At 40.3% G+C, this 17,924-nt stretch overlaps 1 pseudogene; it reads left to right on the top strand.

The window, feature by feature from the left end:
- The window catches only part of LOC139028265 (G patch domain-containing protein 2-like), a 34,726-nt pseudogene that overhangs the window by 15,835 nt on the left and 967 nt on the right, over window positions 1-17,924 (top strand).

Here is a 17,924-nt window from a genome sequence, read left to right on the forward strand (position 1 = left end):
TAACCAAAAAAGTTTTAATCAAATCAAAAAATATTTTACTTTTTAGATTCTTCAAATAGCCATCCTTTGCCTTGATGACAACTTTGCACACTCTTGGCATTCTCTCAAGCAGCTTCCCCTGGAATGCTTTTCCAACAGTCTTGAAGTAGTTCCCACATATGCTGAGCACTTGTTGGCTGCTTTTCCTTTACTCTGCGGTCCAACTTATCACAAACCAGGTCATCTGATGCAGCACTCCATCATTCTCTTTCTTGGTCAAATAGCCCTTACACAGTCTGGAGGTGTGTTGGTTCATTGTTCTGTTGAAAAACAAAATATAGTCCCACTAAGCCCAAACCAGATGGCATGGCGTATCGTTGCAGAATGCTGTGGTAGCAATGCTGGCTAAGTGTGCCTTGAACTCTAAATAGATCACAGACAGTGTCACCTGCAAAGCACACCCACACCATAATATCTCCTCCTCCATGCTTCACGGTTGGAAATACACATGCGGAGATCATCCGTTCACCTACACTGTGTCTCATAAAGACACGGCGGTTGGAACCAAACATCTCAAATTTGGACACCAGAACCAAGGACAAATTCTCAATGGTCTAATGTCCATTACTCGTGTTTCTTGGCCCAAGCAAGTCTCTTCTTCTTATTGGTGTCCTTTTGGTAGTGGTTTCTTTGCAGCAATTCGACCATGAAGGCCTGATTCACACAGTCTCATCTGAACAGTTGATGTTGAGAAGTGGCTGTTACTTGAACTCTGTGAATCATTCATTTGGGCTGCAATTTCTGATGCTCGTAACTCTAATGAACTTATCCTCTGCAGCAGAGGTAACTCTGGGTCTTCCTTTCCTGTGGCTGTCACGACCTCCGCCGAAGTTGGTCCCTCTCCTTGTTCGGGCGGCGTTCGGCGGTCGACGTCACCGGTTTTCTAGTCACCATCGATCCATGTTTCATTTTCGTTTTGTTTTGTCTTCATTATACTCACCTGGTTTCCATTCCATAATCAGTGTTCCTTATTTAACCCTCTGGCTTCCCCTGTTGTTTTGTGCGGGATTGTTTTTGTTAAGTGGTTCCGTGTACGTGTTCTGGATTGTTTATGTTTATCCTTGTTGGATTATTGTTGAATTTGAGTAAATATCGTGGCTTTACTCATACCTGTGTCCTGCGCCTGACTCCGCCTTATTCCATTCACCTAGAACATTGACAGTGGCGGTCCTCATGAGAGCCAGTTTCATCATAGCGCTTCATGGTTTTTGCGACTGAACTTGAAGAAACTTTCAAAGTTCTTGAAGTTTTCCGTATTGACTGACTTTCATGTCTTAAAGTAATTATGGACTGTGGTTTCTCTTTGCTTATTTAAGCTGTTCTTGCCATAATATGGACTTGGTTTTTTACCAAATAGGGCTATCTTCTGTATACCACCCCTACCTTGTCACAACACAACTGACTGGCTCAAACCCAATAAGAAGGAAAGAAATTACACAAATTAACTTTTAAAACAAGGCTAACCTGTTAATTGAAATGCATTCCAGATGACTACCTCATGAAGCTTGTTGAGAGAATGCCAAGAGTGTGCAAAGCTATCATCAAGGCAAAGGGTGGCTATTTGAAGAATCTCAAATATAAAATATATTTAGATTTGTGTAACACTTTTTTTGGTTACTACATGATTCCATATGTGTTATTTCATAGTTTTGATGTCTTCACTATTATTCTACAATGTAGAAAATAGTAAAAATAAAGACAAATTAGTAGGTGTTCTAAAACTTTGACTGGTAGTGTGTGTATACATATATATACACTACTGTACAAAAGTTTGGGGTCACTTAGAAATGTCCTTGTTTTTGAAAGAAAAGCAATTTTTTTGTCCATTAAAATAACATCAAATTGATCAGAAATACAGTGTAGACATTGTTAATGTTGTAAATGACTATTGGAGCTGGAAACGGCAGATTTTTTTAATGGAATACCTACATAGGCGTACAGAGGCCCATTATCAGCAACCATCACTCCTGTGTTCCAACGGCACGTTGTGTTAGCTAATCCAAGTTTATAATTTTAAAAGGCTAATTGATCATTAGAAAACCCTTTTGCAATTATTTTAGCACAGCTGAAAACTGTCGTTCTGATTAAAGAAGCAATACAACTGTCCTTCTTTCGACTAGTTGAGTATCTGGAGCATCAGCATTTGTGGGTTCGATTACAGGCTCAAAATGGCCAGAAACAAAGATCTTCCCTCTGAAACTCATCAGTCTATTCTTGTTCTGAGAAATTAAGGCTATTCTATGTGAGAAATTGCCAAGAAACTGAAGATCTCGTACACCGCTGTGTACTACTCCCTTCACAGAACAGCGTAAACTGTCTCTAACCAGAATAGAAAGGGGGCTGAATAAGAGGACAAGTACGAGTATGATATCAGTTTTTTTATACATTTGCAAACATTTCTAAAAACCTGCTTTTGCTTTGTTATTATGAGGTATTGTGTGTAGATTGATGAGTAAAAAAAAAATGTATGTCAATTTTAGAATATAACGTAACAAAATGTGTAAAATGTCAAGGGGTCAATACTTTCCAAATGCACTGAATATAGAATGAGCCTTGGCTAGAATACAGTATATACATATGAAGTGGGTAAAACAGTATGTCAACATTAAAGTGACCAGTGTTCCATGACTATGTACATAGGGCAGCAGTCTTTAAAGTGCAGGGTAAAGTACCGGGTGGTAGCCGGCTAGTAACAGTTGCTAAGTTCAGGGCAGGGTACTGGGCGGAGGCCGGCTAGTGGTGACTGTTTAACAGTCTGATGGCAACTCTGTTGCACCTGTACTGTCTCCGCCTAGATGCTAGCGGGGTGAACAGGCCTTGGCCCCCTGCGGTTGCGGGCGGTGGAATTACCGTACCAGGTACCAGGTGGTGATACAGACCGATAGGATACTCTCAGTGGTGCATCTGTAGAAGTTTGTGAGGGTCTGAATTTCTTCAGCTTCCTGAGGTTGAAGAGGTGCTGTTGCGCCTTCTTTACCACACTGTCTGTGTGGATGTACCATTTCAGGTTGTCAGTGATGTGCACGTCGAGGAACTTGAAGCTTTTTACCCTCTCCATTGTGGCCCCGTCGATGTGGATCTCTGCTGTCTCCTGAAGTCTACTATCAGCTCCTTTGTTTTGTTGACGTTGAGTGAGAGGTTATTTTCCTGGCACCACTCCGCCAGGGCCCTCACCTCCTCCCTGTAGGCTGTCTCGTCATTGTTGGTAATCAAGCCTACCACTGTTGAGTAATCAGCTAACTTAATGATTGAGTTGGAGACGTGCATCGCCACACAGTCATGGGTGAACAGGGAGTACAGAAGGGGGCTGAGCATGCACCCTTGTGTTGAGGATCAACAAAGTGGAGGTGTTGTTGCCTACCTTCACCACCTGGGGTCGGCCTGTCAGGAAATCCAGGACCCAGTTGCAAAGGGCAGGGTTCAGACCCAGTGCCCCGAGCTTAATGATGAGCTTGGAGGGCACTATGGTGTTGAAGGCTGATCTGTAGTCGATGAACATCGTTCTTACATAGATATACCTCTTGTCCAGATGGGATAGGTCAGTGTGCAGTGCGATGGCGATTGCTTAATCCGTGGATCAGTTGGGGCGACATACAAATGAATCCCTAACTAGCCTCTCAAAGCACTTCATGATGACAGAAGTGAGTGCTATGGGGCAATAGATTATCCTTTATCCTACTTTAGATGATCCTTTATAACCAAAAATATAGGATACATGTGAATCACATCCATTAACATAGGAATATAGGATATATGTGAATTCGTGAATTTCATTGCAAATAGTGTCTCCAATATTTGTGAGTCTATTTACTTTTTATTAGCGGAGGGAAAAATTCAGACTTGACTAGTGTGCTGTGTTATTGATAGAGAAGGGCTCTGTGAGCATCCTGCCTGTCCTCCCATGTGGAAGTGGTCTGAATGAGTCTGGTGAAAGTGTGATGGGAAGCAGGCAATGATGTGTATATAAACCTTGGATTGCTTATGCTATGTATTGGCCAATGAGAGATTTTGAAGCCACCGGTCAGCCATATTGGCACTACTCAGAAAAAGCAGTCCTCCATAGGAATTCATGGATTTCTACAGTATTTCATTTACATTTTCAACTACAAATTACATGTTTTTAAGTCTCTTTTTGTTTTAATGGGTACAGTAACATAGTACTTTCCAAAAATTATACTTTAAGGAAAATGTTTTTATATGTTTCGTATTTTTATGTTTAGCTCACATAGTATAATTTAAAAGTATGCATTAAGGTGTCTGTAATAGAATAAACATGGAAAAAACAAATGTAGACATTATTAATAAATGCAATTTATAGCTTCCCTCACAAAAAATGACAACAGTGGGGGAGTGCCAAGATGGAGGCACGGTTGCTTCAAAACAGTACACCCGGGTAGTCATCTAGTGTGTATATAAATCATTGGAAGTAGGCCGTATTAGAGGTGGCACCCTGCAGTAGCCCCCTCGTCCGTTTAGGCTCATAGAGCTGCCTTTTTTCATTAGACTGATGGCTCCGGACCTGGCGTCTTTGCCGGATTGAAATTTGAATTGGTTTGTCCACCTCTTCTCCAAAGTCCCCTCTCCCTGCTCCGCTTCTGCAGCCTCTGTTTGTCATTTAAATAACAAATGCCGGTGGTTCCTTGATTTAGTGAGGGGCACTGGCCCTTGATGTATATTAATATTGCTGCACAGTGCACTGTACCGGGGTCCATCATTCATTTGGATAAAAGAGGTAGAATTTAAAAACAGCCAATGCTTAACTGGGATGCAGACTGCATCCATTTATTGCACTGAGTGATGGAACGGCCAGAGACTCTGTGCTTCACCTCCCCGGCGCTCACCCACTTCCCATAAAACTAAAAAAGATTCACCCCTGGCCCTTAAAGACCCCTGATATTCACCATGTTATTCTCCATGCAGAGGCAGGGATGGTGGATCCCTCAACATCCCCCCCAGGAGAGACATTCAGTTACCATCACATCTGCTGGAACTGACACATTGGGTTTGTTGAACTGAAGTAAATATTGTATTAAACCTTAACATTATATTTGGGTCATTTTTATGTGTTCCAAAGAAAAATATGCCACACTCAATAAGTAGACAATGTACAAACAGACAACTTGGTGAGGAATTAATAAAACATTCTCAATAAATAATAACGGCTATTAAGAGGGAGCTTTTTAACGTTCTTAATAGGCCTCATTAAAGTTATTAACATATTCCCAACCCTTTTGAAGTGAAATGCTTAAGCTTACAGTATTTTCCTCCTTTCCCAATGCCACTGTTCTGAGCCGTTCTTTTCCTTGTTTTGGAGTCTGTCCAGAGGGATTTATCATGCAGGGGATGTCATCCAATGTCAGTTTCTGCGGCTGCTACTGCTCTGTATAAATCTTTACTTTGGCACCCATCTTTACTTTGGCGCCCTGCTTCAGTATTCCATGCCTCTGCTTGGTCATATCACAGAACCCAGGAGCACAATGGCTCCTAAATGCATTTGCAGTTTATTTGTAGAAATAGTAAATAATAGGCATTCTCATTATTGCTGGAATGACCAATTCTTCACACACATTTATTTTCTTTAGTTGTTTCACATTTAAATGGGTTGTTTTCCTTATAAACAACTTTGTCGGATTGAATTTGCAAGGGAATTTCTGAGAGATAGAGAATTCCTTTAGACATACACGTGCAGATTGTCTGATGAGTATTGAAAGACAATATATGAATTTGGGATGTGAATTTTTTTGTATTGTGGTTGATTTAATCTCTGTAATAAGGATTGAGAATGGCCTGTAGTGGGAGGTGTCTCCAGGATTCCTGAGGGGATTTCTGAGACGGAACCCAGGTGTTGCTGTGTCTTCCATCTTTATACTTTTAGCGCATACCAGCTTGAGTGTTGAAGGTGGCTGTGAAATAACTTATCAACCCAGGAATCTGTTTGTATTGGATGACCACTCCACTTCTCAGGCTCAAATTGGCCATTCTGTACACTTCTCACTACCATCAATAAAAAAAGGCAACAACATCCTTTAAAACAGAAAATGCCATGGTTGGCGGTCTCCTGTGTGACTTACGACATCAACAGGAGTCATTTTCTTAGGGTCCTTTCATTCTTATTTTTTGGACTTCAGAACATAGAAAAGTGCCAGTCATGTTATGTAGACACTGTCCCTTTAAGTTGCATACTGTGTTCAGATCTTGACTTCAATTCTACGTTTTTAAAACATACAATTCTTTAACAAAAAGTGGATTATTGAGGGAGATTTATTGAAGTTTTAAAGGGTTGAAAATAAAATGAAAAAAGGTTTCATTGTACACTATTCCATAAAAACAGACCTAAGTTGGGCATGTTTCATTTGGTTCATCTACATTTAGCATAAAAGATAATTAATTGTATGGCATTGGCAGGGATAAATCAGTGAGTGTAAAGATCCTGATGGATTTTAATACCCTCGGCTTGTTTCACATGCAGACTAATTAATTATTCTAATTCCCCCCTCCCCCGCTGTCTTGCACAATGCCCTTCATCTTCATTTGAAATATGAAATACGAGGATGATAATAAGCACCAACTCACTAACTTACACACTCATACACTGAACCTTTTTCAAGAAGCTTGGGTACGTCAAAGTTTTCTTTTAGGTGATAGACATATCAGTGGGTGGGTTTAGTTTTTTGTTTTCTATCCATTTTGCATCTGTGTACATTTTATACTTTTACATTTTAGTCATTTAGCCAACGCTCTTATCCAGAGCGACATACAATTTGTGCATTCATCTTAAGATAGCTAGTTGAGAACAACTCATCACAATCGTATCATGTACATTTTCCCTCAACAAATTATTTATCAGCGCTGTGAGAGTTATTTAAGATACTCTTCAAAGAGGTAGGGTTTGTGGAGTACAGTGGAGTGTGCCACCCCGCTCCACCGCACAGTGGAGTGTGCGGTGGAGCGGGGTGGCATGGGAGAACTTAGGAAGGTTGAACACCAGGCGGGCTGCAGCATGCAGGATAAGTTGCAAGGGTTTGATGGCACAAGCGGGGAACCCAGCCAACAGAGAATTGCAGTAGTCTAGACTGAAGAGGAAAAGTGCCTGGATTAGGACCTGTGCTGATTCCTGTGTGAGGAAAGGTTGTCGTACTCCGCGGATGTTGTAGAGCAGTGGTTCTCAAACTTTTTGTAGTCATGTACCCCTTCAAACATTCAACCTCCAGCTGCGTACCCCTCTAGCACCAGGGTCAGCACACTCTCAAATGTTGCTTTTTTCCATCATTGTAAGCCTGTCACACACACACTATATGATACATTTATTAAACATAAGAATGAGTGTGAGTTTTTGTAACAACCCGGCTCGTGGGAAGTGACAAAGAGCTCTTATAGGACCAGGGCACAAATAATAATATAGTAATGATAAATCATTTTGATCCTTAATCCATCTTACATATAAAATCTTACTTGTTCATCAGAAATGTTGAATAACTCACCACAGGTTAATGAGAAGGGTGTGCTTGAAAGGATGCACATACCTCTGCAATGTTGGGTTTTATTGGAGTCTCAGTCTTAAATCATTTTCCACACACAGTCTGTGCCTGTATTTAGTTTTCATGCTAGTGAGGGTCGAGAATCCACTCTCACATAGGTATGTGGTTGCAAAGGGCATCAGTGTCTTAACAGCGCAATTTGCCAAGGCGGGATACTCTGAGCGCAGCCCTATCCAGAAATCTGGCAGTGGCTTCTGATTTAAATTCAATTTTCACAGAACCGCTGGTTGCAATTTCTATGAGGCTCTCTTGTTCAGATATCGGTAAGTGGACTGGAGGCAGGGCATAAAAGGGATAACGAATCCAGTTGTTTGTGTCGTCTGTTTCGGGAAAGTACCTGCGTAATTGTGTACCCAGCTCACTCAGGTGCTTAGCTATATCACATTTGACATTGTCCGTAAGCTTGAGTTCAGTTGTACACAAAAAATCCTACAATGATGGAAAGACTTGTGTGTTGTCCTTGTTAATGCAGACATAGCCTCAATTTTGTCCCGCGCATTGAATCTAGTTGCGGAGAGTCCCAGTAATCCTAGATTCAGATCATTCAGGCGAGAAAAAACATCACCCAGATAGGCCAGTTGTGTGAGAAACTGGTCATCATGCAAGTTGTCAGACAAGTTAAAATTATGGTCAGTAAAGAAAACTTGAAGCTCGTCTCTCAGTTAAAAAAAACGTGTGAATACTTTGCCCCTTAATAACCAGCACACTTCTTTATGTTTTAAAAGCATTACATGGTCGCTGCCCATATCATTGCATAATGCAGAAAACACACGAGAGTTCAGGGGCCTTGCTTTAACAAAGTTAACCATTTTCACAGCCATGTCCAAAAGGTCTTTCAAGCTGTCAGGCATTCCCTTGGCAGCAAGAGCCTCTCAGTGGATGCTGCTGTGTACCCAAGTGGAGCGTTACCACTCCACTATGTCTCCCTGTCATGGTTTTTGCTCCATCAGTACAGATACCAACACATCTTGACCACCAAAGTCCATTTGATGTCACAAAGCTCTCCAGTAATGAAAAAATATCCTCTCCTGTTGTCCTGGTTTCCAGTGGTTTGCAGAAGAATTGACCCCCATAAACGTAACGGACATATACCAGGAACTGTGGCAGGCCTGTCACGTCTGTTGACTCATCCAGCTGTAATGCATATAATTCACTGGCTTGTATGCGAAGCAGTAATTGTTTCAAAACATCTCCTGCCATGTCACTGATGTGTCGTGAAACAGTGTTGTTTGATGAAGGCATTGTCTGTAGTTTTTTTTGCCTTTTCCCCTAGCATTGGTATGGGGCTTGCCTGTCCTAGCCACTCGGTAGCTCACCATATAAGCTCACCATATAAGAAGCTTCTAGCCCCTTTTATTAATGGTATCTGTTGCTTTTATACATGTCTTACTACTCGAAAGTTGTCTAAATTCGTTGCTTATTTTTCAAATTGGCATGTTTCGTTTCTAAATGCGCAAGAGTGAAGGTTTCCCGCGAGAGAGTAACGGTTAATGTGATTGGATGTTAATTATTTGACTAGGCTACCTGTATTTGACATTGTGTTGTTATTTCGCTGAACACTAGATCGTTAAATTGTATTTCTGGCAGTGAAACAAGGCTACTGAGACGAGTAAACAAATTCACCCAAATGTATAGCCCCGTTGGAAAATATAAATGTACTGTTTGAAAATATTTTAATTTGAATTAGATTTTTTTTTAATGTGAATCACATTTGTATTTGGCGTGCCAGTTTGGGAATACCTGGCATGAACCTGCAGGAGCGAGAAACTGCTTTGATGTTTGCAGAGTATGACAGGGTGTTGTCCAGGGTCACGCCAAGATTCTTTGCACTCTAGGAGGGGGACACTGTGAAGTTATCAACTGTGATGGAGAGGTCTTGGCGTGGGCAGGCCTTTTCTGGGAGGAAGAGCAGCTACGTTTTCTTGATGTTGAGCTTGAGATATTGGGCCGACATCCAAGCTTAGACGTCTGCCAGGCACGCAGAGATGCGTGTCGCCACCTGGGTGTCATAATTTCCAGTCCCCCATATATTTTGGGTAAATATATATACAGTACCAGTCAAAAGTTTGGACACACCTACTCAATCAAGGGTTTTTGTTTACTTTTTACTGTTTTCTACATTGTAGAATAAAAGGGAAGACATCAAGACTATGAAATAACACATATGGAATCATGTAGTAACCAAAAAAGTGTTAAACAAATCAAAATATATGTTATGTTTGAGAGTCTTCAAAGTAGCCACCCTTTGCCTTGATGACAGTTTTGCACACTCCTGGCATTCTCTCAACCAACTTCACCTGGAATGCTTTTCCAACAGTCTTGAAGGAGTTCCCACTTATGCTGAGCATCTCATCTCAATTGGTTTGAGGTCAGGTGATTGTGGAGGCCAGGTCATCTGATGCACCACTACATCACTCTCCTTCTTAATCAAATAGCACTGGAAAGGGTATCTCTAAAGGCCTTGATGTTCATCAGTCCACGGTAAGACAAATTGTCTGTAAATGGAGAAAGTTCAGCACTGTTGCTTCTCTTCCTAGGAGTGGCTGTCCTTTAACCTGTCTAGGACCGGGGTTCCGCTAGCGGAATGCACTCCCAGGAATCCCAGTTCAACAATAAGTGTTTGATTTGTTCGATAAAGTTCATAATTTATGTCCAAACACCTCCTTTTTGTTAGTGCGTTTAGCCCAGTATTCCAAATTCATGACGCGCGATCAATAGGAGCAGACAAAAAGTCAAAAAGTTCCATTACAGTCTGTAGAAACATGTGAAACGAAGTATAGAATCAATCTTTAGGATGTTTTTAACATAAATCTTCAATAATGTTCCAACCGGAGAATTCCTTTGTCTTCCGAAATGCAATGGAACGCAAGCTAACTATCACGTGAACGCGCATGGTCAGCTCGTGGCACTCTGGGAGAGACCTTACTCAATCCCCTCTCATTCGCCCCCACTTCACAGTAGAAGCATCAAACAAGGTTCTAAAGACTGTTGACATCACAAAAATAAGTCTTAGGAAGTGCAATATGACCCCATAGACACTGTGGATTCAATAGGCCAAGAGTTGAAAAACTACAAACCTCAGATTTCCCAATTCCTGGTTGGATTTTTCTCAGGTTTTCGCCTGCTATATGAGTTATGTTATACTTACAGACATCATTCAAACAGTTTTAGAAACGTTTTCAGAGTGTTTTCTATCCAAATGTACTAATAATATGCATATATTAGCAACTGGGACTGAGTAGCAGGCAGTTTACTCTGGGCACGCTTTTCATCCAAACGTGAAAATGCTGCCCCCTAGCCCAAACAGGTTACCCTCTGCAGATGACTGCAAGAGCACAGTGCAGAATGCTCAATAAGGTTAAGAAGAATCCTAGAGAGTCAGCTAAAGACTTACAGAAATCTCTGGAACATGCTAAAATCTCTGTTGACGAGTCTATGATACGTAAAACACTTAAGAAGAATGCTATTCATGGGAGGACACCACGGAAGAAGCCACTGCTGTCTAAAAAAAAACATTGCTGCACGTCTGAGGTTCGCTGAAGAGAACCTGGATGTTCCACAGCGCTACTGGCAAAATATTCTGTGGACAGATGAAACTAAAGTTGTGTTGTTTGGAAGGAACACACAACACTATGCATGGAGGAAAAAAGGCACAGCACACCAACATCAAAACCTCATCCCAACTGTAAAGTATGGTGGGGGGAGCATCATGGTTTGGTGCTGCTTTGCGGGCCTCTGGGCCTGGACACCTTGCAATCATCAATTGAAAAATGAATTCACAAGTTTATCAAGACATTTTGCAGAAGAATGTAAGGCTATCTGTCCGTCAATTGAAGCTCAAAAGAAGTTGGGTGATGCAGCAGGACAATGACCCAAAACACAGAAGCAAATCAACAGAATGGCTTGAACAGAAAGAAATACGCCTTCTGGAGTGGCCCAGTCAGAGTCCTGACCTCAACCAGATTGAGATGCTGTGGCCTGACCTCAAGAGAGCGGTTCACACCAGACATCCCAAGAATATTGTGGAACTGAAACAGTTTTGTAAAGAGGAATGGTCCAAAATTCCTCCTGACCGTTGTGCAGGTCTGATTTGCAACTACTGAAAACGTTTGTTTGAAGTTATTGCTGCCAAAGGAGGGTCAACCAGTTATTAAATCCAAGGGTTCACATACTTTTCCAACCTGCACTGTGAATGTTTACGCTGTGTTCAATAAAGAAATGAAAACATATAATTGTTTGTGTGTTATTAGTTTAAGCAGACTGTGTTTCTCTATTGTTGTGATTTAGATGATCAGATTAAATTTTATGACCAATTTATGCAGAAATCCAGTTAATTCCATACTTTTCTTTTTCTTTATTTTTCTTGTTTAAAATATATATTTTTCCTTTATTATTTTCTCCTAACCCTACCACCCCTCCCCTAATTGAAGGTAACAAATGGACAACAACACTTAGGCTTCTACTTCCAACTTATACATACTATATACATTTTACAGACACTGTGCACATCACAACAGTTATCTTTTGTCTGTTTTTAATCCCATCCTCCAGCAACCCCTCCCATTTATCTCTGAAGACCATCCAGTTTCTATTCTATTTGCCATATATTTTGAATTGTGCTGTTTCACAAAAGTTCTGAACCCATATATATTTTACGGACACAGTATATTTTTCATTAGTTATCTTGTAGTTTTTAGTCCCACCCTTCAGCTCCACTCAACCCCATCCATCTATCTCTTAACACCATCCATTTATAATTTATATTTGTTATTTTTCAACAGTGCTGTGATGTTTCACAAAAGTTCTGAACCTTTCTATTCTCATAGTTTCTACAGATTGTAAATGAAAGATGAACATTTTTGCTAAAAGTATTATCTTATTGATCGATTGACTATGACTTTTCAAATCACCCATCAGTGTTATTTGCAGAGTTAATTCCAGGTAAATGTTGCAATTCTTCAGCCATTCCTAGACCTGCAACCAAAAACAAGCTACAAATGGACAGTACCAAAACAAATTATCTAATTATTCTGTCTCTTTGCAGCAAAATCTGCAGAGCTGGGATGGTTGTATCCCCCATATATATATACTGTATATATATAACCTTCTAATGGTTGCAAGAATTTTGTATTATAATTTAAAATAACAATTCAAAGTTTTGAATCCGGCATTGTTTTACATATCAGTTCATAAACCATGTGCCATAGAAATCTCTTCCCTACTATTTTGCAATCTATATGAACACAGCTGTACATTTTTGGGTCCTTAAATTAAACTGCTATACTTTTTTATTCATCACAATTTTCTTTAACCAATTTTGGTCTTTAATGCAGGGCTGACAGATACGTTTCTTACTTTTGCCCCCTTCCACTTGACTCTCATTTTTGCGGTAATGCTGCAATTAGTTGGTTGTAATTTTGGGTAGAGCAGACATTTCCATATATTTTTGTTAGCTTCATGTGTGACATAACTCCACCAATCCTATTTATGATATTATTTACAAAGATTATACCCTTTTTTCCCTCAAAGATATATACAGTACATATATATTTTATCAATTAGTATATTTGAGTTTAACCATAATATTTGTTGTATTATTTGTTCTGCATTTTCTGGTGGATGAAACAGAAATTGCAACCTTCCTATGGCTCAGTTTAAAAATAGCGATATTTTGGATATTATTTCATTTTCAAATAAACGAAAGTGAGAGGTTGTAATCTGAATAAAGGTAAACAAGGCCATTCTGTAACATGGGGTTAAACATTCTTACTAAGCTGCTAGAGAACCAGTTCGTATTTAAGTATAACTTTTGTATGACTGAAGCCTTTAACGAGACGTCTAATGCTTTAATATTTAATCATTTCTGCCCTCCTAATTCATATTCATTATATAAGTAGGACCGTTTAATTTTGTCTGGCTTGCCATTCCAAATAAAATGGAATCTATTTTGCTCATATAATTTATCAAACAGGTCACTAGGGTTGTAGGCAAGGCCATAAGCAAAGAGGTAAACTGGGATATGACTAAAGAGTTAGTCAGGGTGATTTTTCCACACATATACAGGTATTTTCCTTTCCATGGTAGCAAGATCTTATCTATTTTTGCAAATTTTCTATTAAAATGTATTGTAGTGAGATCATTTCTTTATTTAGGGATATGAATACCGAGTATGTCCACATCACCGTCAGACCATTTTATTGGTATACTACACGGTAATGTAAAAGTGGCATTTTTTTGTGATCCAATACGTAATATCTTATCATAATTTGGTTGTAATGCAGAAAGGTTAGAAAAAGTATATAGATTCTCTAGGAGGCTGTGGAGGGATCCACATTTCAGATTTAAAATAAAACATGAATCATCAGCGTATAATGACACCTTTGTTTTTTAAGCCCTGGATTTCCAGCCCCTTGATAATATTGTTGGATCTGAATTTAATAGCAAGCATTTCAATGGCCATAATAAATAGATATGCTGATAGTGGACAACCTTGTTTTACTCCTCTTGACAGTTTAATACTTGCTGAGAAGTAGCCATTATTAACTATTTTACACCTAGGATTACTATACAGAACTTTAACCCATTGTGTAAGAGATTCTCCAAAATTAAAATATTCCAGGCAATTATATATAAATTCCAGTCGTACTTTATCAAAAGCCTTTTCAAAGTCAGCTATGAATACCAGGCCTGGTTTCCCAGATTTTTCATATTGGTCTATTGTTTCCAGTACTTGTCTTGTCTTATTCATAGAAAAATATCCATATAATTAACTTCGGTTAGTGGAGATGGAGGAGACTGAAACGAAAACATATGCTTAAAATACCTTGCTTTCTCTTTCAAAATATTGTTTGGTGAATCATGGGTGACTGTCATTTGTAACAAGTTTCAGTACATTATTTTTGGTAGCATTTCTATGTTGAAGATTCAAATTTAATTTGGTGCATTTTTCCCTATATTCCTTTCAGTTCGCTTTATTTTTTATAATATGTTACACTTGATCTTTCTTGAATAAGTTCCCCCATTTCTTTTTGTTTTTCCTCTGACTTATTCTGTGCCTCTATGGTACAGTTTTATTGCTATCTATCTGTTCTGCTAGTCCTTCTATTTCCTTTGTTAATATGGACTCTGTTTTAGAGATGAGTATTTAATTGCATGGCCTCTAAAGGCACCTTTAAAAGTGTCTCATACAATAAGGGGATCTGTTGTACCTATGTTATGTCGGGAAAAAGTCAGTTATAAATGATTCTGTTCTAGTTAAAAACAAGTTATCATCCAATATTTTATTTATTTTTATTTTATTTCACCTTTATTTAACCAGGTAGGCAAGTTGAGAACAAGTTCTCATTTACAATTGCGACCTGGCCAAGATAAAGCAAAGCAGTTCGACACATACAACAACACAGAGTTACACATGGAGTAAAACAAACATACACTCAATAATACAGTAGAAAAATAAGTCTATATACAATGTGAGCAAGTGAGGTGAGATAAGGGAGGTGAAGGCAAAAAAAGGCCATGGTGGCGAAGTAAATACAATATAGCAAGTAAAACACTGGAATGGTAGATTTGCAGTGGAACAATGTGCAAACTAGAGATAGAAATAATGGGGTGCAAAGGAGCTAAATAAATAAATAAATAAATACAGTAGGGAAAGAGGTAGTTGTTTGGGCTAAATTATAGATGGGCTATGTACAGGTGCAGTAATCTGTGAGCTGCTCTGACAGCTGGTGCTTAAAGCTAGTGAGGGAGATAAGTGTTTCCAGTTTCAGAGATTTTTGTAGTTCGTTCCAGTCATTGGCAGCAGAGAACTGGAAGGAGAGGCGGTCAAAGGAAGAATTGGTTTTGGGGGTGACCAGAGAGATATACCTGCTGGAGCGCGTGCTACAGGTGGGTGCTGCTATGGTGACCAGCGAGCTGAGATATGCTTTGAATATGCTTTGATTACATTTTCAATATTCTTGCCTACGTGGAAATTCTGTAAGAGTAAAGTATATGCCAATTAATTGATGGTCCGACCGCATTTTCTTCCCTATAAACACTTTTTAAGCTTTGGGTGACAACGAGAATGACATAAGAAAGTAGTCAAGACGACTATCTTGACTGAGCTTCCGCCATGTACAGTATATCTCACTTGGTCAGGATATTTAAGCCTCCATATATCCACTAGTTCCAATATATCCAGAGCCGAGTGACTTGGTGAAAAGAGTAGTGAGAGCATGTGGTGCAGACACAGATCCTCTCCACACCACCTGGTAGTAGCGACCTGCCAGGTAGGATGCAATTCAGGAGTGTGCATAGCCTGAGACGCCTAACCCTGAGAGGGTGGAAAGGAGGATCTGATGCTTCACAGTGTCAAAGGCAGAGGATAGATCTAGAAGGATGAGAACAGAGAGAGAGTCAGCTTTGGCAGAGCCTAGAGCCTCTGTGACAGAGAGGAGAGCGGTCTCAGTTGAGTGAGCAGCCTTGAAGCCTGACTGGTACAGGTCAAGAAGATCGTTCTGAGAGAGACAATGACAGAGTTGGTCAGAGACAGCACGCTCAAGTGTTTTGGAAAGAAAAGAAAGAAGGGATACCGGTCTCTAGTTGTTGACGTCAGAGGGGTCGAGTGTTGGTTTCTTGAGGAGGGGAACAACTCTGGCCATCTTGAAGTCAGGGGTGACACAGCCAGGTCAGGAAAGTGAGGAATGGGAGAAGGTCTCCAGAGATGGTCTGGAGAAGGGAGGAAGGGAGGGGGTCTAGTGGGCAGGTTGTTGGACAGCCGGACATCACTAGTCGCAGGATTTGATCTGGAGAGAGGGGAGAAAAAGGTCAGGGCGTAAGGTCTGTGTGAGTGGGACCAGTGGGTTAAGTAAATGATTGGTTTACTCAAACCATTTATTGCATAATTGGACGGCAACTTTCATTTGTGGATATCCCGCCCAATTGATATTAAGTAACCGCTTTGCATGTAACGTAGCAGCTTTACATTCTATCATGGGACCCAAGTGGATGCCCATGGTGGGTTCAGCTCACAGCCTCCACCTGTCCCCCTGACTCTCCATCTTTGTGTGCCTCCTTGGTGAAGTCAGAGCAGGGGTGTTGTGTGACAGATCACCTGCGTCTGAGGCCCTGCGTGTTCCTGCACGCCGGTCCGGCCCTTTCTCATTAATGCCCAGGCTGGTGCGAGGGCTGTATGGCAGCACAAGACAAATAACGCCACCACTCAGCCATCACTTCTGCTGACAGAAATGCAGCCCACCGCACTATTTTGCCCTCTCCCGCTCCACTCCACTCCCCTCTTGCGTCCTTCAAAAAACCCATCTCCACCCACTTGCCCCTGCTACCACCACTGCTCCACCAAAAGTTTAGTCTGGAGTCGCTGTTGAGATGGGCTGAACATGCATGAGTACACACTGTATGGTCAAAAGTATTTTGGTGGGAGGCATGATTTTTAAGCAGGTTTCTGATACTTCACATGGATCCCATTTATTTATAAATCATATGATGATTGTTTTCTTCATTGAGCTGTCATCCTCTTTACTGGTTCTTCTATGTTCAGTTCTGCATTACAGGACCATACTGCACTATTACAGAGTAGCTGGTGGAACAGCCCTACCAGTCAGGTGCTAGTAGTGTTTAAGTGATCCAGCCCTCTTCTGAGTGTTTTGATTTGAATGTCCTCCTGTGGTCCAGTGAAATGGATGGAATCTGGAGTGTATGGGAGAAACACACAGAGGCTAATGATTAAAGGCCCATTCAGTGCTGTTCATTTAACTGTGGGAATCAGCAGGCCCATTACTGTCAATGTGTAATTAGCTGATTAATAAACATAGGGAGGGGAGGAGATGGTTCCAGGAAGTGTTGAAATTATTGTTTTTAAACAGCCTCACAAGAGACGTTGTTAAGATGCTAAGATGGTTTCATTCACTCCACCCATTATTGCGCAAATCAAATGCACGTAATTCTCCCATTGACACTAAATCTTTGCTTTACATCATCTTTATTGACCTCCACAGTATCGCAGTTTAACATGTCATATTAGATGGTGTAGGTACAGTAGGTAACATATTTCACAGTATATATTTAAATGGATTAATGGAAAGTCACTAAAAAATTGATTAGTGAAACAAACAACACTTAAAATATAGATTGATGAAAAGTCACTCTTGACAAAAGTTACAATTATATACTCTTGTATTCAGCATTCTCAGTGTTTCACTGGACTCACTGTCATCTGTTCCCCAGGCAGTATCAAGTAATAACCCCCCCTGAATTTGTATTCATCATTTTGACTGTGTTTAACCTGAGATGCCCAACCACAGCAACAGTTAGTCATCATTCCCTCCAGAAATATTAATCAATTACCTA

The sequence above is a fragment of the Salvelinus sp. IW2-2015 genome, linkage group LG9 (genome assembly GCF_002910315.2).
Source record: "Salvelinus sp. IW2-2015 linkage group LG9, ASM291031v2, whole genome shotgun sequence".
Lineage (NCBI taxonomy): Eukaryota > Metazoa > Chordata > Actinopteri > Salmoniformes > Salmonidae > Salvelinus > Salvelinus sp. IW2-2015.